This window comes from Adiantum capillus-veneris, chromosome 1 (genome assembly GCF_014529385.1).
Source record: "Adiantum capillus-veneris isolate H3 chromosome 1, ASM1452938v2, whole genome shotgun sequence".
NCBI lineage: Eukaryota > Viridiplantae > Streptophyta > Polypodiopsida > Polypodiales > Pteridaceae > Adiantum > Adiantum capillus-veneris.
Window position 1 is genome coordinate 101,142,332 of NC_140931.1, and position 22,600 is coordinate 101,164,931.

The window sequence follows — 22,600 nt, forward strand, 5'->3', positions numbered from 1 at the left end:
TGGAAAGGCTTCCTTCTATCAATTCATTAATACACTATTCCTTTCTAATGGAGAAATTAATACGATACTAGGGCACCAATACAACTGAGATTACTAGAGGTTTTCCAACAAGCATAAGAAATATCGTCGGTAGATACCTCAAGGCTCGCTAATGAGCTTGAGGATGCTTTGTAAATTTTGTGGTTCCTAATTGAAGGAGTACGAGCGGAAGTGCGACGCGAGAGAGAGTGCGAGAAGAAGAGCACGACGATATGGTGAACTCGCTCTACTGTAATGTGTAGAGCATAGTGAGTTCTTATTAGGTTTTAACAAAAGAATATGTGTACATACTTGGCGGCCTGCCCACTTACCTGGGCGACCACATTGGGCTTTATACCCCAACAACCTCCCACTTAAAGTCCAATGTGGTACTTTAAGTGTGAGAGAAGCTACTATACAAGCTAATATAAAAGAGATGTAGAGAAGTGATGTACTATCCTACACCTAACTTCTTGCGAAAATGCGCAAAGCTCTCTGAGGGAAGTCCTTTTGTAAGTAGATCAGCAAGATTTTCTGTGGTGTGAACTTTGACAAGCTGAAGTTGCTTATCCTCGAGCATTTCCCTAATGAAATGATACTTCACATCCACATGCTTTGTCTTTGAGTGATAAACTGGATTGCGAGCCAATTGTATAGCACTTTGACTATCACAATATAACACAGGCATCTCTTCTTTGATTCCCAAATCTGTTACTAGTCGATTAAGCCAAATTGATTCTTTGAATGCCTCTGATGCTGCAACATATTCAGCCTCTGTAGTAGACTGAGTAACACAATCTTGTAATCTAGAACGCCATGATACTGCTCCACCAGCCAATGTAAAGACATACCCTGACGTAGACCTTCGGTTGTCTAAGTATCCTGCATAATTTGAGTCTGTAAAACCCTTTACACTTAGCTCCTGACTCCCATAGCATATACGCATACTCTTTGTAGCTTTCAGGTATCTCAATATTCCTTTCACTGCCTCCCAATGTTTCTTGCCTGGGTTTGACATGTATCGACTTACTACTCCCACTGCAAATGCAATGTCTGGGCGAGTAGCAATCATTGCATACATCAAACTACCCACTGCAGACGCATATGGAATCTTATCCATTTCAGCCTGTTCTACCTCAGACACAGGACAATCTTGTTTGCTAAGTTTCACATATGGTGGCAATGGAACACTCAATGCCTTTCCCTTCTCCATATTGAAACGTTGCAAAACCTTGTCAATATACTCTGTTTGAGATAACCAAATCAACTTCTTTGATCTGTCTCTCTCAATGCGCATACCAAGTATATGACTTGCCTCACCCATGTCTTTCATGTCAAACGATTTTGCCATCTTTGACTTCAAAGCTGAAATTTCTTCCAAGTGCTTGCCAGCAATCAACATGTCATCCACATACAAAATAAGGATCAACCAACTACCATCCTTAGCCTTCTTTGTATATAGACAGTGATCGAACTCACTACGTTTGTAGCCTTGAGAAAGCATAAACTTGTGGAATTTATGGTACCATGCCCTCGGTGATTGTTTTAAGCCATAAAGACTCTTTAACAACTAGCATACCCAATCTTCCTTGCCTTTCTCAACAAACCCTTCTCGCTGCTGCATGTAAATTTCCACATCTAAATCACCATGCAAGAACGCTGTCTTGACATCCATTTGGTGCAACACCAAATCTAATATGGCAACCAATGCAAGAAAGCATCTCAATGTAGTCATCTTGACCACCGGAGAGAAGACTTCATCAAAGTCAATGCCTTGTTCTTGCTTAAAGCCCTTGGCAACAAGCCTTGCTTTGTACTTTGGCTGACTATCATGAGTGGTGATCGTATACCTGTAAACCCATTTACAAGGTAGAGCCTTTTTGCCTTGTGGTAATTTAACTAGCTTCCATGTCTTGTTTTTATGCAGAGCTGTCATCTCTGACTGCATGGCCAATTGCCAATTCCCGGAGTCCTTCATTTGCATTGCTTCCTTGTAACATGAAGGCTCATTGCAATCAGTCAACATGACATAGTTCATAGATGGAACAAACCTATCAGGAGGTCGCGTGATACGTCCAGATCTACGCACAATAGGTGGCTCAGGCTCAGCCACAACCTGTGGTTCCACTCTATCCTGTCCTTGCTCCTCTTGAGCCCTGACATTTTGTCTTGCACGTGCACGTCCATCTTCTTGGAAGACAACTCTTCTAATCTCCTCAACCCTCTCTGGTTTAGAATGATATTTGGATTCATTAAAGTGAACATCATTGCTGCGGACAACCTTTCTAGATTCGGGATCCCAAAGTCTGTACCCCATCTCACCAGAATTACCATAGCCTAGAAAGATGCACTTTCTACTCTTTGGCTCAAGTTTGTTCCTAAATTCCTTTGGAACGTGAGTATATGCCTCACAGCCAAAGACTCTGAGATGCTTGTATGAGGGCATTTTGCCTGACCATACCATCTCTGGCACTGAATCCTTCTGCAAAACCTTGCTAGGAGATCTATTTACAAGATGAACAACTGTTGATACAGCTTCAGCCCAAAACCCATTTGGCAGCTGTGCATTAGACAACATACTTCTGACCTTCTCTTGTATGGTCCTATTCATCCTCTCAGCAACACCATTTTGAGGAGGATTGTAAGGAGCAGTAAGTTCACGTTTTATAAATTTTGACTCACAAAAGTCCTGAAAGGCCTTTGAAACATACTCTCCACCATTGTCAGTGCATAAGCATTTAAGCTTATTGCCACTCTGATTCTCCACAAGTGTCACAAACGTTTTGAAAACACTAAACGCTTCATCCTTGTGCTTGAGAAAGTAAACCCATACTTTCCTCGAGTAATCATCTATAAATGTCATAAAGTAAGAAGCTCCCCCTAGAGATAGGTTAGGCATAGGTCCACACAAATCACTATGAACAAGTGCCAACTGTGTATCTCTTCTACTGCTTCTATGCTTATGTGGATGCTGTGTTTGCTTACCATACAGACAATGTTCACAGAATTCAAAATCATTAAATGAAAAGCCAGGCAAATAACCAGAACGAGACAAGATTTCCATTTCCTTCTTGGACATATGTCCTAACCGGCTATACCACAAAGAAACGTTCGGCTGCTCGGTTACATTGATTACATTTTTAGAGACATTTGATACATAAATCATGTAAAGTCCTCCAGACTTTACTCCATGTGCTACTGTCATAGAACCCTTGGATATCTTCCACATGTTCTGTCCAAAAGTGGTGACGTAGCCAGCATCATCAAGTAAACCTGTGCTGATCAAGCTCTTTGTAATTGCGGGAACATGTCTCACATTCTTCAACGCGAAAGAAGAGCTATTCTGAAACTTCAATTGAACATCTCCAACACCTAAGATCTCACATGTCTGCCCATTGCCTAGCCGAACATGATCTTTAGGGGTCACATAAGAGGTAAACCACTCCTTGTTTGGAGACACATGAAGTGATGCCCCTGAGTCTATAATCCAGTCACTCAGTGCATTTCCATCAGATGCTGTAAGAAGAGCTCAGTCCATTGTATTCTTCAAGAAGTAGATGTCTCCTGACACTAGACTGCCATCCTCTGCAACAGTGTTTGTCACATTTATTTCTTGAATCTTCATTGAGGACTTGTTCTTCTCACCATGGTCTTCAGCTTTCTCTTTGCCTTTTTCTGCTTTCCATTCTCTGCAGTCTCTTTTCATGTGACCCTTCTTGCCACAATGGTAGCATTCTGTCACTCTTGCTTTTAGCACTGCGGGACTTGCTACGAGACTGATTCCTCTTTCCACCTTTGTACTTTTCTTTGGTCCTTCCCCTGACAACTAAGGCTGTTCCTTTGCCTTTATCCATTGTCTTTCTATTGGTTTCTTCAGTAAGAAGACTTCCTTCTACACCTGCTATGTTCAAACCATCTGGAGGTGCAGAATTACTCAAAGCTGTGCGAAAAGTGTCCCAACTTTCCGGCAATGTGATCAATAGGAACATAGCTCTAACATGTTCATCAAACTTGACACCTTGAGCTGACAACTGACTGTAGATTGTGTTGAATTCATTCAGATGATTGGACATAGGTGTCCCTTCTTTCATCTTCAAGTCAACAAGCTTCTTAAGCCAGTATACCTGTGAAGCTGCACTCTGCTTCTCATAAAGATCACTTAGCTTTAACCATGCTTGATAAGCCGACATCTCGTTTGCTACATTGAAGTAAACGCTTTCTGCCAAAGTCAGCATAATGGTAGAAAGTGCCAATTCATCCATTTCGCTCCATTCATCTTCGTCCATATCTTCTGGTTTTATCCCCTTGAGCTTTATAGGTTTTATCTGCTTCTTTTGTACCAACACGTGCCAAATCTTCTTCTTCCACAATGGGAAATTGGTTCCATCCAGCTTCTTGATATTGTAAAGAGCAGTGTCCTGTGATCCAGCCATAGCTACGCTTCACAGTGGTTTACTTTCCTGGGAAAAATACGGTAGAGTTTCCCCTGTAAACTGACCTCTGAACCAATATCAACCTGTCAAATGAACCAAGAAAGCTTCAGATTGTGCATAAATTTCGGCAGAGTCTCCTTTGTAAAATGGATCTGGTGTACTAAAAAAACAGACCAAAAAATAGCTCAAAAAACACTGTCTCTCTGACACTGTAAGCTGTGGGTAAACCTGTCCTGCACCTGTACTGTCTCTGACTATCCTGTCATTGTCCTGTAAGCATAGACTGCGACAATGCCTCAACGGCAGTAAAGCAAAGATGCAATCCCAACTGTCTAACTCACAGTCAATACATCCTAGCTGCCTATCTAAGGGTGCTTGAGGGATCTCTCCAAGACCTGTATCACCGAAAGGATCTCAACATCGAGAATCCCCCAGCTCAATAAAACCTCACTCGACCCTCAACAAAGGCTGCAGTAAATCTGACAGTACATAGACTTCCCACAAAGTCATACATCCACAAATTTCCCACTGTATGCTGTAACCGCTGCGGCGGTTGTTTGCTGCGTGACTCACAGCCAACAAACCCTTAACAGACATACATCATCTTTGACAATACATATCATGTGGAAGTACCTGCAATGTCAGGATGAAATTTGGAATACCAAGCAGCAAACACAAGCTACCTGATGAGCTAGTGGATGCCGCCTACAGTCTGTGTGTAGATGCGCCCGTGTCGTATGTGACACGTCTCCAAGAACTGTTAGCCGTCCTTTGATGTGGTAGACAACCACAAATCAACACTCTGGGAGTGTTGATATCCTCAGCACCTGTAGTCGTAGGCCGAAAAACCCCAAATTTGCAGAGTCGGATCTGCACCCACTGAGACCACGTAGTCGAAAATGGCCTGCGCAGACCTTTGTCGAAGCCGAATGGTGGCCGAGATGACCTCAGAATGAAATTTTGAGAACACCAAGCCCCTTGGGCTTGCCCACAGGATTTGGGGCCGTGTCTTCGCCTGTCGAATTTCACTCCAATCTGAGCTAGTGACTCTAGCCTCCTGCAGTGCTGCCCCGAGCCTCGATCTGAGCTCTGATACCAGTTGAAGGAGTACGAGCGGAAGTGCGATGCCAGAGAGAGTGCAAGAAGAAGAGCACGACGATATGGTGAACTCGCTCTACTGTAATGTGTAGAGCATAGTGAGTTCTTATTAGGTTTTAACAAAAGAATATGTGTACATACCTGGCGGCCCGCCGACTTACCTGGGCGACCACATTGGGCTTTATACCCCAACACTAATACAATTCTCACTCACAAATCATGAGTTCTGTAAAACGGAAGAGAAAAAAACTGACTCTTTGCAAACAGACCTAGGTGAAATATGGCCTATTCAGAGGAATTTAAAAGACTTTTCTGTGAGAGAGACTATGCGAAAGTGACACTAGCATTTTAAAACGTTTGTTGTCACAATAAAGTATTGTATATTTAAATAAGTGAAAATTTCACAAGGCCCGTCAATGGGTGCTCCACAATCAATGGGTGCTCCACATAGGCTCATGATGTGCTTAACACACCATATATAATCTCTATGCACAATGTGCTCAATATTAGGATTTGAAGGGCTCAGTATGTGTTGACTCCTCAAGGCGATGAATGTGCTTGGGGCTTTATGTACATTCTTTTTTGTGTTAATACAACATTTCTAGTCTCAATTGTATGACCAAAAAAAAAAAAAAGATTTGAAGGGCTCCGAATTCTTCCAAAATATACGCAAAGAAGTTCAATATTCATCTAAAATGTTGCACTTGCAAGAATTTTGTTGGAGCTTTTGCTCTTGCAACCTACTTCAGGGGCCACTACCTTTCTTCGCTTGCCACCAACACATATTCCCTATGTTATTAATACATGCAAATTTTTTGGAGGCTTTGGTGAGGATTGTGCTAAAAGTAGCCCATTGGCATTTTCAACAAATTCTTTCTCTCTCTCTCTCTCTCTCTCTCTCTCTCTCTCTCTCTCTCCATATTGTCTTAATCCAAAAATGTAAACAACATAGGTTAATTAAGTTCGTCCCAAAATTTGGGGTTCGAAAAACCTAATACTCTTTTTTCTTTCAAAACTCATAATTGTGAGTGATTGTCTTATAATATCACCAAGAAATATACAAACCAGCTTCAAGCTCATGCCGAGCCTTAAGGAACAGACAGCTACATCCGAGCTTAGTTAACAGTACCTAGTATCGTACTATTAGAAAAAGTCCAATCCTTTACAAAGCAAGGCTCAATCGGATGGCGAGGGTTGCCCTAAGCCAATCATCTGAGTTATGCCTTTTACCTACCACACATATTATATCCTTGCTTTCTTGTACAATCTTCCTTGCCTTTTTCAACTTGTAAACCCACTTCGCACCAATGGCCTTTTTTCTAGGAGGCAAATCACATAAAGTCCATGTGTCATTTTCTATAAGTGCATCATATTCTAATTTCATGGCAGCCGTCCAATTTTTTGAACTCTGTGCTTCATCAAAAGACACAGGTTTCTCAACATCATGTAATCTAAACACAACCAAAGCATAACAATCTGATGCATAAGATGCATGGCGATAGCCTGAACGAGTGCAACTAGACAAAGGTGCATCCAATTTATTGTCACGCAATGTATGCACCAACCATTTTGGCAAACCTCTAGCCTGCTATTTTCAACCCTTTCCTCATCAAGTACATGATGTACATCTGCATCAGTAATAAGCTGATTTGTAACATTTTCAGAAACCCCATAGGCTATACATTTGCCTCATTAGAATTTACATTCGAACTTCCACTATTGAAAAGAGGCAACAAAGTGTCATAAATGTTCTGTGAGCTTACATTACTGTCTCTAGTACATGACAACAAGGGCTGAACAGAATCCTCCAGAACACAACATCCTGTGAGACCAAGATACACTTTGTTTACGGATGATACAACCTGTAACCTTTGCTTTTAGCTTTCAACTTTCAGCACTATAACCAACAAAATAACATTTGACAGCTTTATCATCCAATTTTCTACGTTGTGTTTGTGGTATCAAAGCATATGCCAAACAACAAAGAACACGCATGTGCTCAATAGAAGGCTTTCTATCATGCCATGCTTCATATGGAGTAATAGAATGCAAAGCTTTTGTAAGACACCTATTAAGTACATAAGTGGCACAAATGATGGCCTCAAGCCAAAACAAATGTGGCAAAGCTTTACTTTTGACCATACATCATGCCATTTCCATAAGTGACCTGGTTTTCCTCTCAGCAACACCATTTTGCTAAGGCGTATAAGGAACTGTATATTGGTGTTTTATCCCACAAACAACAAGAAATGCATTAAATCTATGAGACATATACTCCCACCCTTGATCGGAATGGAGGGTGCCCATAGTACATTTTGAGACATTTTCAGCCATAGCCTGAAATTGTTTGAAGCACATAAATACTTCGAACTTTGCTTTAAGTAGATAAACCCATGCATGCCTGGAGTAATCATCAATAAAAGTCACGAAGTAAAGGTAATACCCCAAGGATGGAGTTTGCATTGGCCCACAAACATCACTATGCACCAGCTGCAAATAGCATGTGGGCCTAACTGAACCATCCTTTGGAAGCTTTGAATGTTGCATCTTATCCAAAATACAACCTTCACAGACATGTTTGATAGGTGCTTCAAGAGGTGGCAAAGAAGCAACCATATCAGATTTATGCAAGCGCAACAAACTGGCAAAATTCAGATGACCAAAACGTGCATGCAAAAGTTTTGCATCTAAAATAGCCTTTGAATCCAGAGCTGCATTTGCAAAATGCTACCCACACTTGTCATACAAAGTGAGCTTATACAGCCCACGACATAAAATGCCAAATGAAACAATTTCATCACCAAAACTGAGATTATGTATCGTACATATGTCATCCACAAATTTGACTACAAGACCAAGTCTAGCAAGTCTAGATATAGAAAAAACATTCTTCTTGATCCCAAGTACATAATGTGCATCAATAAGTGTGAAAGAACTACCATTTGTAGCAGTAAGCACAAACTTTCCAACTCCTTGAACCGGATAAGTAATTGAATTCCCATGAGGGATAGACTCAACAGAGGTGAACAAATCACGATGTGAGGTAATGTGCTTTGTAGCACCACTGCATGCATCATGGACAATAGGATTATAGTTATACTTTGCACTAAAAGCCCATTCTGCATCAACATCAGCATTACAGTCTCCTTTTGTAATGGAAATGGCCTATGAACTTTGAGAGTAGCGGAATTAGGAAATTAAATAAAGCACTTTTGTGAGTTTACTTTGTGAGCATAGCGGGTGAACTTAATTGATGGTAGCAACATAAACATGGTACTTAGATAGCTTGGCATGAACAATACTTTTGCAAGAGAGAGAGTTTAGAGAACATGATAATAGTTGACGACCAGGACCGGATTCATACGGAGCTGGTCCCCCCTCCAATAGGCATTTGTATTATAGTTTCTCCCATCAAGAGAGACTTGATACAATACAATATTTGTGACCTAGGTGATGCAATGAAGATGGAAAGCTTCATGCATCACAAACATAACATAAACTTTGTAGAAAGCATTAACTATCCCAAGCCTCAGTCCCAAGGCCTCAAACACCTTTGAAGGTGGAGAGAGCTAGCGGGGAATGAGGATAGGGAAGAGGAAGAAGAAACATTCCATAGGAGAAAGAAATAGTTCCTCACTTATCATCATTCTTCTTGCTAGCATACATAAATAGCATAGTACTGAAGATGGAGAAGATAGCAAGCTTAAGCGTTGAAGCATGACCCTTGGTTGGATTTGCATTCCATAGCTAAGAGTGTTGGTGTAGGCTCTCACGTCTTACAAGCTTGGAGAAGGAGGTGGAGTTCCTCAACTTTCACCAAGTGAGAATGATTCCACAAAATGAGTGTGTGTGTGTGTGTGTGTGTGGTGTATATCCCCCCAGCACCCCCCTTGCTTGCTTGGGGCGAGTTGTAGCATTTACACATGTTTCAAGCTCATTGGACCCCTCTCCCCCTAGCCAATCACATGCAATATGCATTCAAGTACATGGGTAGTCTTTGGACAACTCTTACCCCTTAGAGAGAGAGAGAGAGCTTAAAAATCTAGATATTTATTGGATGGAACTAGAAGCTCATTGGACCCCTCTAGCCCAACCAATAGCATTCAAGCACACCATGTGGTGAAGCATAGGGAGAGTCTGACATGTGTCCCATGTGCCCTTTGAGAAAAGGGGTTCCCTTGGGTGATTGGAAGGTTAAGTCAAAGATTACCCTAACTTTGGGACTTTCATGCATAGGAAGCTTCTCAAGAACCTTCCTCATTAACTTTGTAGGGTCTCTTTTTGACTCAAGCACCTTACCCCCCCATGCATGGGAAGCTTCTCAAGCACCTTCCTCATTAAGTTTGTAGGGTCTCTTATTGACTCAAGCACCTTACCCCCCATGCATAGGGAGCTTCTCAAGCACCTTCCTCATTAAGTATGACAAGCACCTCGAGAACCTTAGTCATCAAGCATGACAAGCATCTCAAGCGCCTTAGTCATCAAGTATGACAAGCACCTCAAGCACCTTAGTCATCAAGCACGCACCTTAGTCATCAAGCACGACAAGCACCTCAAGCTCAGGTCGGGTTCCCACCTCAAGCTCAGCCCTAGCTTGTCTAAGGTCAAAGGACTTTTAACACTAAATATTGGAGGTCTTTAATGAAGCTAACCCTAAGGTCTTTTAAGCTCCATTAGATGCACGTTGCTCTTTGATAGACTACCTCCTTTTGGATCTGTATTGAGATGTAACTATCTCTCCTCTTGGTCCCCTATTGAGATAAGTCTAGAAGCACTTATTGCACATTGCTCTTTAGTAGACCGTCTCCTTTTGGACCCCTATTGAGATGCAACCATCTCTCCTTTTGGTCCCCTATTGAGATAGGTCTAGAAGCACATGTCTCTATTCTACCTCTTATTCCTGTTTATTCTCCCACATTAAGTGATCAGTTTAATATGAGAAAATCATTTGGGTTAGCTAGATATTAGATTTTATGACACCTTTCACAAAAGACTCAACAATAGCTGCATTTGTAGTGGAACCAACATTTCTTTCTTCTTAGCCTCTTTGACCTTCAACTTAGGACACTGCTTGATCAAGTGATCATTAGCTTTAAAATAATGGAATGGCAACGCATCTTCTTTTTGCCCTTATCACCAGAATTTCTAGATAAATTGTTGCTAGCAAAAGCATTAGGAATAGGTGATTTTCCACTACCACCTTTCTTTGAGCAGCAATAAAAGCCTGTTCAACTGTAGGCTGTCTAGTCCTATTTTTTTTGAAAGCAACTCTTGCAACAACAATTGCATAATGCATCAAAGTTGACAACTTCACGATTTCCTCGGGTCATAAGTCTCCAAGTACTAGCAAAAGTCTGGTAAGAATCTGGCAAGGCATCAAGAACAATCTGCACAAGGAAATTGTCTGAAATGACTTCACCTACAGAAATAAGTTGCTCATTGATATCCTTGACACCAGTAAGGAAAGTGTCCATATCATCTTTCTCATGCATAATCTTTGACTCCAGATCTTTATGCAGCATTGCAATTTTTGCCTCATCGCGACTTGCATAAAGACCAACCAGAATATCCCAAGCTTGTTTTGCAGATTTCACTGAATCGATGTGAGGAGTAATGGTGCGCTTCACATACAACACAATCAATGCATGACCTTGCGCATCTTTTACATCCCAACAAGATTGTTCTATCGTAGGCAAAACAACTTTAACAACAACAGTCCTTGCAGAAAGGCTTGCAACATCCTAAACATCGCATACATCCTCAGAACGAGGATGTACATATGCCCTACACATTATTCCAGACACCCTTTGACACAAGAATATGTTGCATCATGTAAGCCCACATAGGGTAATTGTCCCTATCCAATCTGTCCTCAGCAGCAACAAACATCTTGAACACATCTGTGTTGTTGTCGACCATGACGAATGCCTGCACTTGATGTGTAAATTTCCCGAAAAGAGGAGAAACAAAGCGAGGACAACACGTGCTATATATAGCACAAACTATAGAATACTGTAAGGAACATGTTATGCAAAAAACGACAATGATAAAAATTTTGCACAAAATGATGAAATAGCTTACAATATACTGCCTGTAGTGGAAATGGAGGCCAAAATGCGTCCAAAATTTTTGTCGACTTGCGAACGCTCACCAAAACTCACAAAATAAGGAGAAAGTGAGAAGGCATGTGCTGGAGCTATTGGCGACTAAGCTCAGGAGGACGCAACCTGCAATGATACCAATTGTTGGAATTAGGGTTTCAGGAAAATACACACAGCTTGGAGAAGACAAAGGAAGCTCAAGGCACACAATAGAGAGTGTATTACTTAGTGTGCAATGGAAAGATAAATAGCTCTAGAGTGATAGGTGTACATACAATGCACGGGGGGAAAAACCTCGTAGTGAGGGAACACACATCACTACCACATGTATATGGTAACAATCACACTGACCCGACTCTGGAAGGGAAGCAACACATACTCCCACCTTCTCATTTTCCTTTGGATCCTCTCTAGGACCCACGGAACCTTTTCTTGTGAGTAACATCCACTCCTAAGGCCCCCCGAGATGCCGAAAAATCCTACCTTTAGACACAATCTCCCCTGACTAGACCGATGGGTCAAAGAAATCGTTTTTCGTAAGGGAGATTAGTCTAGACTTCGCAATACTAAACTTCAACCTTGAAGCCACAACAAATGTCTACACAATCTCAAGGGCCTTCTGAGCACCTGAGGAAAGACTTTCAAAAAGAGGAGGGAGTCATCCCGCAAACATCTTGGCCCATTATTGGGAAAAGTTAACCCTTGTATTTCCCCCCGACAGCAACAACTTTGAGCATCATTAAAAGAGGATGCGACCCAATAGCAAAGAGAAGAGGGGCCAGGGGGCATCCTTGCTTGACTGATTTCTTGGCATCAAAGGAGCCCACAATTCTATCATTGAATAATAGATCAGATTGGTTGCCTACACCTAGAGTTTAAATAACCCAACAAAGGTGAGGCCCAAAGCCTATTGATTTCATGACACCTTCAATAAAGGAACAATAATCCTATCATAAGCCTTGTCCATGTCTAGCTGTAGCAAAATGCACTCCTGCTTCGTGAAAGCTGCGTATTTGATGCCAACAATTGCTGTTAAGATGTTGTCGTATATTGACCTTCCTTTGATGAACCCGTGTTGATGAGGGAGACAACTCTGTCCAGGAGGGGGTCCATCCTAAGAGTGAATGCCTTGGCAATGATTTTTTATGAAACATAAATCAAAGTTACGGGATGCTAGTGCTTAAGCTGCAAGCAGCAAACGTGTTTTGGGATAGACTTGATAAGCTCTCTTTTTACACTGAGATCCAATGACCCCTTGATAAAAGCCTGTTTAGCAATCACGTGACTAGGATCTTGAGGTCCTCCCAAAAGTCCCTGAAGAATTTAGTGGTCAGACCATCCCAACAAGGAGACTTATCCTTGCCTAGAGCATGCAAGGCAAGCAAGCATTCATCTTCAGAAAAGACAATCTCAGGACGACCGGCTCTAGGTTGGGAAATTTTCCAATTGACACTCTCGAGCAAGATCGCTCTGGCTTCATCCACTTCTTGAGAGGGGGTCTCTGGCTGGCCAATGATTTGGCTTAGGTGGTCAAGCATCAACCTAGCCATTACATCTTAGTCTTGTGTAGCATTCCCATTCTCATATGTGAGCGAGTGGAGCCACGACTCTTCTTGATTTTCAGGGCCCTAAAAGATGTGCTTGATTAGCGGCCTCTCGCTGATGGAAGATCTCCCTGGATAACAACCTCGCCCTCTACTAATTGCTCGACCAGGTTGGCTTTAACCTCTATCCACCTTTTGTGTTCTTCTTCAGAGGCCAACCTAGTAGCTTTTTTGGAAGTTATACTAGTAACCTCCTCTTCATTCGAGCTGCTTCCAATACTCAACCCAAGACTTTTACATCCGAGGCCTTGAGATTTTGACCGGAAGGGAAGAAGAAAAATCTTGTCTCAAGAGAGAATATCTTCAAGAAACTGCTCTTCAGATCCCTTACTAAGATGGATCTTCACAAGGATTCGGAAGCATTGGATCCTTGTGCCTTGACCCACCTAGTGTGTAACATCTAGCGAGCAATAAAAAGACCATGGACTAGGGTGAAGAAAGATCGAGAGCTCAAAAACAAAAAATTGAAATAAGTGGAAATCCTCTCAAGAAATGTCTTGAATTCAAAGTGTTGCTTGGTAATCTTCAAGCCAAAGAAATAAAAAAGATCCGACTCCTGGCTAGAGTGCTTAAGCTTGAGACTTCCAACCAAGCTCACTTTGTTAGCACTCTAACAGTCAAAAGAAGAAGAAACTCTATAACAATAAGTATGGATCATACAACAAAGGTGATGTGAGACCAAATTGAAATGGCTAGTTTGATCTGGACCATCCGTGCCATATCATTGGTCAACTAGTAGATTGTTCACAAGCGGTTGAGGATGCGTGCTTTGCAATGTCAAGTGTATTTTTTAACTTGAATAAGCGAGAGCCTTGGATAGTCCCATCTCCGTAGTCCCATCTCCAATAGTGAATGTGTTTTCATATATTTGCTAGTGATGTGTGTGAACACACTTAGGACCATTGGGGCACTTTTTTCCTCACTAGGAGGTTTTCTCCCCCCTGCATTGTATATATGTCCATCACTGTAGGGCTAACTTATCTTTCTATTTGCCCACTAAGCAATATACCCTTTGTGGTGTGCCTTTAGCTTCTTCATCTTCTCCAAGTTGTGTGTCATTAGGAAATTTCAGAGGTCATTTGGAGGGCCATATGAAGAGAGAGAATAATAGAGCGTGTCCAATGAGCACGAAGGCTACGTTACGTAGAAAAGTACGTGGAAAGACTCAAAAAATAGGAAAATAGCATAAAACTTTCACGAATCTAGGATTGTAGCATCGTAATTTCCTTCCTTTTACCGAGCTTTTAGGTGCTTGCATGTGGTCCCACTTCTGATATTCTCTTATGGTCATTAACGTACTGGAGGGTGACCATTAAGCCCGCACAAGATATTGGAATTCTAAAACACTTTCCCTCCATTAGAATGCTTTCAAAGTGAATCTCCCTCCACTAAAGCTTTTCTCTGAGAGCTATGGCTTCCACGTCTTCTCGCCCAAGAGGCTCCAGGTGTTTACTGTCTCTCACACCAACAACCAACAACTGCACTTTGCCTAGAAGGCCAAGTAGTAGCATAACCTCAATTACAATATCAACTTCAATAAGTGCAGAGAACCAATGGGTTGGACAAAGGATAAACAAAGGTTCATGGGTCCTCATGCAACCAAGAAGACCCAAGAGGTCTAGTGGTATCAACGTTTACCACTCAGCATGGAAGGCCAGAGTGTTGGATTTCAAAGTTGAAATCGGCAAAAGATCTGTAAAGGAAGTTCTTGTTCAGCATGTGTTTACCCATCCAGAGGTGATAGCAAACGGTGGAAATGTATCAGATATACATCAACCACGTTGCAATTTTAAGTACTCTTGACATGTGAACTTACTGATACTCTCATTATAACTTTTCTTATATATTTTGCAATGTTTCTCCCGCTTGTTATGAGCAATGTCTCCATTCTTCATAGCTCAATTACATTATATTTGTCATTTGTACTTATTGATACTCTTAGTTTAACTCTTCTTATATATATTGCAGATGTTTATCCCTCTTCTTATGAGCAATGGGAGCCTGTGGAGTGCATAATAGGCCTCTTCCATGTTGTTCATGCCCACATTGGTTCTCTACAGTATTCAGGGAGGAGCAGCAAAGGACTGGCTGATGAGGGAATATTTTTTTATGACCACTTCTACCAACTCAGCTTAGGGAATAAGAATGGCATGTTGGTGAAAGTGCCTCTACCAACCGATTGAAACACTGTGGACTGGCCAGTTCCCGAGGAAACAATGGTGGAGGCAATGCGAAGTAAGCTCTACAAGGATATACAAAGGTCTCTACGTAGCTCTATTCCGACCAAACTGGTTAGAATTGCAAACTTTTGTCCTGTTGCACTCTTCATAGAGCTGTTTCATAGCTACAACATCCGTGTTGCGAAAACTATGTTCATGTGCAAGTCATTTCAGCAGTCATCCTGTGACAAACTTCTTGACAGAGGATGGTATGCAAAGGAAGAGATTGGTTTACGGTGCGAGGTCGCGCTTGATACTCTAGTTGTCAAGTACATGATTGCAAGCCAATCACTGTTACTCTCGTTTTGGTATATGCGATCACAAATGCTCAACGGTAAGTACATTCCTATGGACCAAGTTTCTGCAGGTTTGGAAGATAATCCTGCTGTGGATGTGGAAGTGATTGATAAAGAGCATGGCCTACTGTTGGTGGTTACAATAAGGGAGCTATGCAGTCTTCAGCATTTGCGGCATGACATAATTGAAGAGTCAATGGACAAGGACCTATCAGATTTTTCCTTTTTCCTAGCTGGCCGTAAGGTGATGCGGCGAAGGGAAAAAGATATTTTGTGCAAAGAGTTGGATGGTCGGGTTGAAGTAGTGTCAATGTAACAGATATTCTTGTGAACCCAAGTGTATACAAATGACTTTCAATACATGAAGTTTATTGAGCTCATTTTTCAATTGTGCCCTGTGAAAAAGTGTGCTTGAAATACATTTCTTTACCATGTCAAATCTCTCTCTCTCTCTCTCTCTCTCTCTCTCTCTCTCTCTCTCTCTCTCTCAATGTTAGACAAGACAAAGACATGATAGAAGAGTCATCTTAATTCATTAGAAAGTACAAACTCGTCCGTGAACAATGGACTGAGATACAATTTCTATAAGTATGGAATCGGAATGTCTTCAAGGCAAAAATCGAAGGAATGCCCCTCGAAAGAAGGTGGTGAGATAGTTGTTCCCGACGGATTTAGTTCTCCCTTTTCAGGAGTATCATCAATCAGTAGTGTATTAGTTGCATCAAAGGGTACACCGATTTGGCTAAACGGTTTGTACAATAGAGGTAAGTGTGGTTTTTTAGGGTGGTAGTGGCCCTCAACGGTAACGCATTTTCTTTGATCATACAAAAAGGAAAAATCTGACGTGTGAGCGTGGCATACACTGCAAACTATTGTAACTAGTGGCGACAAGTTTTGCCTTTGCATTGAAGACCATATGGCAACTCTGAAGCGCGGAAGAAGAAACTGAATAAATTCCTTGGTTCCTGGACGAACCACGACTCGACAAGTTCCCATCCGAAACGTTTGCAAATCCTCAAAGGGTTCTGTGTCACCGAGAGGCACCCACATCAGCAGCAATCCATTGACGTCCAAGATAATCAACCTCTGTAAAAGTTGACAAGTACATATAAGTAGTTAGAAGCTGAACATATTTTTCCATACTTGAATAGACATTACAGGAACAACCGTATCTACATGTAGCAAGGGTCCATACTGGGTCTCTGTAGTGTTCATGCCGTTGTTGCTCTCCTCTGCTTTATCTTCATAGTCATCATTCACATCTTCATCAGGGGTCTCCCCCATGGCTCTTTCTGCCTCATTCAAGGTTTCCTCCAAGGTCTTTTCCTCTCCCTCGGTTGACCGGCTTGCCTCATACATCCTTGCCTGATCCATATCAGTTTGCTCATCCCTAGGCCTGCTTTCCTCATCCATATCCTTTTGCTCATCTATAGGCCTGCTTTCCTCATCTTGGGTTTCAGCCATAGGCTCTTTTGGCTCCTCCACTGGCTGACTTGGCTCTTTCATTGTCTCCTCTGGTTGTACACTAGCACCTTCCATATGCTCATTTGACCTTTCCTCATCCTCGGCTCTTTCATCTTCTGCTGATATGACCCCCTCGGCCCGTTGTGATTCCATTGTATCGGATGCAGGGGTTTGTCGTGGTGGCACGTCATGTTTTGTTAGATCAATAGTGTGGTCATCCAAGCCGCTATCTTCAAGCTCTCTGGGGCTAGACATAATAAGCAGGTGTTGTATTAAACTTACCCGGTATCTTTGCAAATAATCATATGTGTAGTTTTTTAAAGCACTCTGCAAAATTGAAAGACCACATGGTGAGAATTCTTTTATAGACTAAACCAAAACTAACTGAATGCATTGCCAAATGGGTACCTTAGTCATGAAAGGTTTTAATGCAAAGTAGCTTTGCAGGACATATTCTGCATGGAGAAGACATCTCCAGCCGCAAGAATTTCCATCGGTTTGATTTGGGACAGGTACATCTTTGATTGGGGCCTTGTATAGTTCATACCTTCCACATAGCTTGCCATAGGCAAGCAACAACCTCTTTATACAACTGCACAAAGCAATGTCAAGATGTTAGCATGAGGCTTCAAATTTACATGGATATCTATAAGAAACACTTTCTGATACAAAACACTTACAGCCTAATTTCAGGGTGGGTTCCTTTTATTGAATTGAACACCCACACTGCGGGTTGGTCAACATCAAGGCATATGAGACTCCAGTGATGGTTGTTCTCATATGCAAAGATGATGACAATAACTTCCAGCATAGCACAGTGGAGAAACCAACTCTCAAAGGTCCCAGATGGACTGTTCTTTTGTCTAATAATCACTGACATTTGTGGATCAAGAAGAAACACCTCTGTGTGGGTGTGCAGTGGGAGTTGACTTTTGATCAGGCTGCAGAGACTCTACCTGAGTTAGCAAACCTATTATCTGAGTTTTCAAAGCTAGCAAGATAGTAACACTTACTTAAGACAAGCATAGATAATTGTGTCTGAAATCTGAGCATCTGGATTCTGCAATAAATTAATGTCCACTTTTTCTAGAGCTAGCTTTCTGGCTCCATCTACAAATGGTATCTTTGCAAGCAAACCATCCTTCATTGAAAGTAGAGTTTCTTGATTGCTTGCCTCTATGGACAGGGTCACATTGCATTCTGTTTGCCTCTGGGACTCCACTGCTACTTTTGCTTTCTCCTTAAGCTCTGCTTCCCTCATGTCCTCTGTTTGGCGAGCAATAGTCTCTGCCCTTGCCCTTGTATTCACATCATGTGTGACATCTACAACTGTGAGTTGTGGCACTAGCTCCGGGGGGTATAACAAAATTTTCCTCATTTTCTTATCCTTGCAGACATTGGGGACCAGTAGTTTGTCATACCTCCACCTTATTCTTTTCAGTGTCTCACTATCTTTGTCCATTATAGTAACCCTGTGGGCATGGGCTGCAACAATGGTCATGTCACTGAAGTACTCCAGTAGGAAGTCCTCTACTGCTTCTTGTAGAGCCATTAATGCCACCACCTTCCACCTTTTGGTGCCCCAGGTAGCTTCTTCACATATGGACCTCACCATCCTCTGAAAGGGCAGCTTTGGTATGCATAAATCTACACATTTCTGATTTCTCTGAAAAGTCCCATGCAGGTTTGTAACTTCTTCACCCTTGGCCCTTTTAGAATTTTATTGGGTTTTCCAGGTCTTTTCTTTGGGGTTGCAGATCTGGTACTTGCTTTAGATGCTAATCCTGGTCCCTTGCCTGCCTTCCTTGCAGTGGATTTTGTTCTAGCCATTTCACTGTACACAAAAAGAAGAGTCTCTCTCTCTTTCTCTCTCTCTCTCTCTCTCTCTCTCTCTCTCTCTCTCTCTGTGTCTCTCCTTTCTATAGCTTAGCATATTTAAATAGAGAGAGAGAGAGAGAGAGAGAGAGAGAGAGAGAGAGAGAGAGAGAGAGAGAGCCCATTACTAAAGGCGCGCGCGGAGCACGTTTTGACCTCAACAAACACCTCCGCGCGCCGTTAGTATAAGGTAAAAGAAATACTCTCTCTCTCTCTCTCTCTCTCTCTCTCTCTCTCTCTCTCTCTCCCGCCTTACATCCTCTCTCTATAACACTCAGACATACACTGGTCAATGCACAGTACTAACGGCGCGCATAGAGACATGCACACCAGTTATGCCTCTCTACGCGCGCCTTTGGTAGAGAGAGAGAGAGAGAGAGAGAGAGAGAGAGAGAGAGAGAGAGAGAGAGAGAGAGAGAGAGAGGCTATGTGTGTGTGTGTTTGTGATTTGTGTGTGTGTGTCTCTCTATGTGTGTGTGTGTGTGTCTATGTGTGTGTATGTTATATTTGTCTCTGTGTGTGTGTGTGTGTATGTTTTATATGTGTGTGTGTGTGTGTTTGTGAGTGTGTGTGTGTGTGTGTGTGTTGTGTTTGTGACTGTTTGTGTGTGTTGTTTGTTAAGACTGAGCTTGGTACTGTGACAGAAACAGAGAGAGAGAGAGATAGAGGCAAAGGCAGAGGGAGAGGCAGACCTTCCTTATGTCGATGGGTCGGCTTGCTGTCGGAGACGTAGACGACGGCTCTTGCACTCTCTCTCTCTCTCTCTCTCTCTCTCTCTCTTTCACTCACTCTCTTTCACGAGGTGTGGTTTTTCTCTCTCTTGACCTCTATATATGACGTACAAAAGTATATGGTCTCAATAATGACCGCACGTGTGACAACATGCAATTATACTCTAATTTATAGTAACACGTGGGGCGCCGCCGTGTGTATCCATTATAAGTGTGATTTTGAGAGAGAGAAAGAGAGAGAACATATATATATATATATATATATATATATATATATATATATATATATATATATAGAGAGAGAGAGAGAGAGAGAGAGAGCCATAGAAAGAGAGAGAGTGATAAAGAGAGAGAGAGAGAGTGATAGAGAGACAGAGAGAGAGAAAGAGAGAATAGATTGTGAGAGAGATAGAGAGAGGGAGAGACACAGATTGAGAGAGAGATAGAGAGAGGGACTCCTTACTCTCAGAGAGAGAGAGAGGGAGGGAGAGAGACAGAGTCAGTTTGACACACAAAAAGCAATGGAGGAGACACCTCCCTTGGAGTTTCTGCAAACCCCACCAACAAAAGGTGATCTCTCACTCTTTCTCTCTGTATTTCCAACAGTTGGTACAAATTGTGTGTGTGTGCGTGTGTGTGTGTGTGTGTGTGTGTGTGTGTGTGTGTGTGTGTGTGTGTTTAAACAAAGAAAAACCCAGACTGTTGTTCAACACACACACACACACACACACACACACACACACACACACACACACACACCTCAACACATACTTCCATAGACAGAGACACACACACACATACACACAGACACACACACAGAGATATACACATTCTCTCTCTCCCTCCCCTCTCTGGCCCCGTTACTAACGGGGCGCAGAGCCAACCAAACACTGGCTGCAGCTCTCTCCGCGCGCCTATAGTATAGTTATGAATCTCTCAAAAAGCACGTTTACATCCTTACGCGCCTTTCCCTCAATTATACTTAAGGCGCGCGTAGAGAGTTGCAAAAAGCACGTTTTCGTCCTTGCGCGCCTTTAGTACAAATAGACACATACAAAGAGAGAGAGAGAGAGAGAGAGAGAGAGAGAGAGAGAGAGAGAGAGAGAGAGAGAGAGAGAGAGAGTCTATGTGTATTTTTTTAGTGTTCTTTGGAGAGAGAGAGAGAGAGAGAGAGAGAGAGAGAGAGACTATGTGTGTTTTTGTTTGTGCTTTGGTGTGAGAGAGAGAGAGAGAGAGAGAGAGAGAGAGAGAGAGAGAGAGAGTGAGTGAGACTTGTCATGTTTCCTGATGAATAGGATTAAGGTCCAGTAGGCAGAAGAGGCTGAAACCAGACCCAGAGCTTGTGCCAGGATTTCAACCTTTGCAGGCTCAATTGCTTAATGTTTCTGCCAAAAGAACTGTTGACTTTTGTCAGGACATATCTGAAGAAAAGTCAATTGGTGAAGATCAATCAGAGAGGTCACCAGGGCAAGAGGATCCCTCACCTTACAAGGCTGTGGTGCCCTGTACAGTACTTGTGAAGAAAAATACAAGAAAGAGGAATATAGACTTCTCAGATGATGTAGATGTGCTAGAAAGTAGTCCCTGTGCAACTAAATGTAAAGACAAAGAGGATGTGTCTTCTCTGGAAGACCCAGCTGCAACTGATGAGAGGCTGTTTGATTTTTCAGCATCTTGTGGTGCTGGGGACAAGTTTGATCTAGTTCATTCTATGTTTAATCCAAAGTTTGACATTGAAGACCTGCTAGCTCAGCACAGTAATTTCTTGCAGTCCTACAGAGATAAGTTTGAAGTGATGGTGCAGGTAGGGAGGGTTGTTCTGCCTACTATGACTCTTGTGCATTTAAATGACTGTGGTGGAAAGGGACAGAGACTGAAGAAGTATAGGGAATTACCACCTTCTTGCCAACATTCAGCCTGCCCTTTGCATCAAAAAGAATGCAAACTCATTCAGGAAGCCTTTGGCTTTATGATTTACCTGAACAGCCTGTTTGGATTCCTCATGCAGAATCCTGATGAGGTGTTAGAGGAGCAAGATGCAGCAACAGATGAAGAATGCGAGGAGACAACTCATATACAAGAAGTCGAGGAGGTTGAAGACACAGTCGACCTTGAGGTTGAGGCAATTGAAGTACAAAGAAGTAAGATGCTCTCTGTGAAAACCACAGAAATCAAACTTCCATTGGATGTCAGTAACTTCACTGAGAAGCATGCTCAGATGATGTTGCCTGCTGTGCCTGACTTCAGGATTGGAGACAGGACCTATATCTTCTTACATGATGTGCAAAGTGTCTTTTATTTAAGGGAGGATTTCTCCCTGGCTATTATTTCCAGAGTCCAAGAGGAGAGGAGTGGATTTGTTTCAGAGGATAGTAGTGATGATGAGGCAATGGAAACATCGAGCAATCCAATGGAATGCCTTCGAAGATGCTTTGAGAAAGCTGAAAAATACAAGGAGACACTACCTGATGTAGCCACCTTCCAAGCAATAAGACAAAGCCTAAGACCATCAACAAGTAACAAAGAAGTGGAGGATTGGTTTAACCATTCAGGTCAGGGGTCAACTACATCTGTAGACCTATGGCAAGAAAACCTCTTTCTGCAGGATGAGAGCTTCATGGTAACTCTCTCTCTCTCTCTCTCTCTCTCTCTCTCTCTCTCTCTCTCTCTTTGTGTCACTTCTGACATGATATGTGCAGTCTTGGATTGCTGACAAGGATGACTTCCTTCGGAGGCGGACTCGAGAGTATTGAGGAAGGGA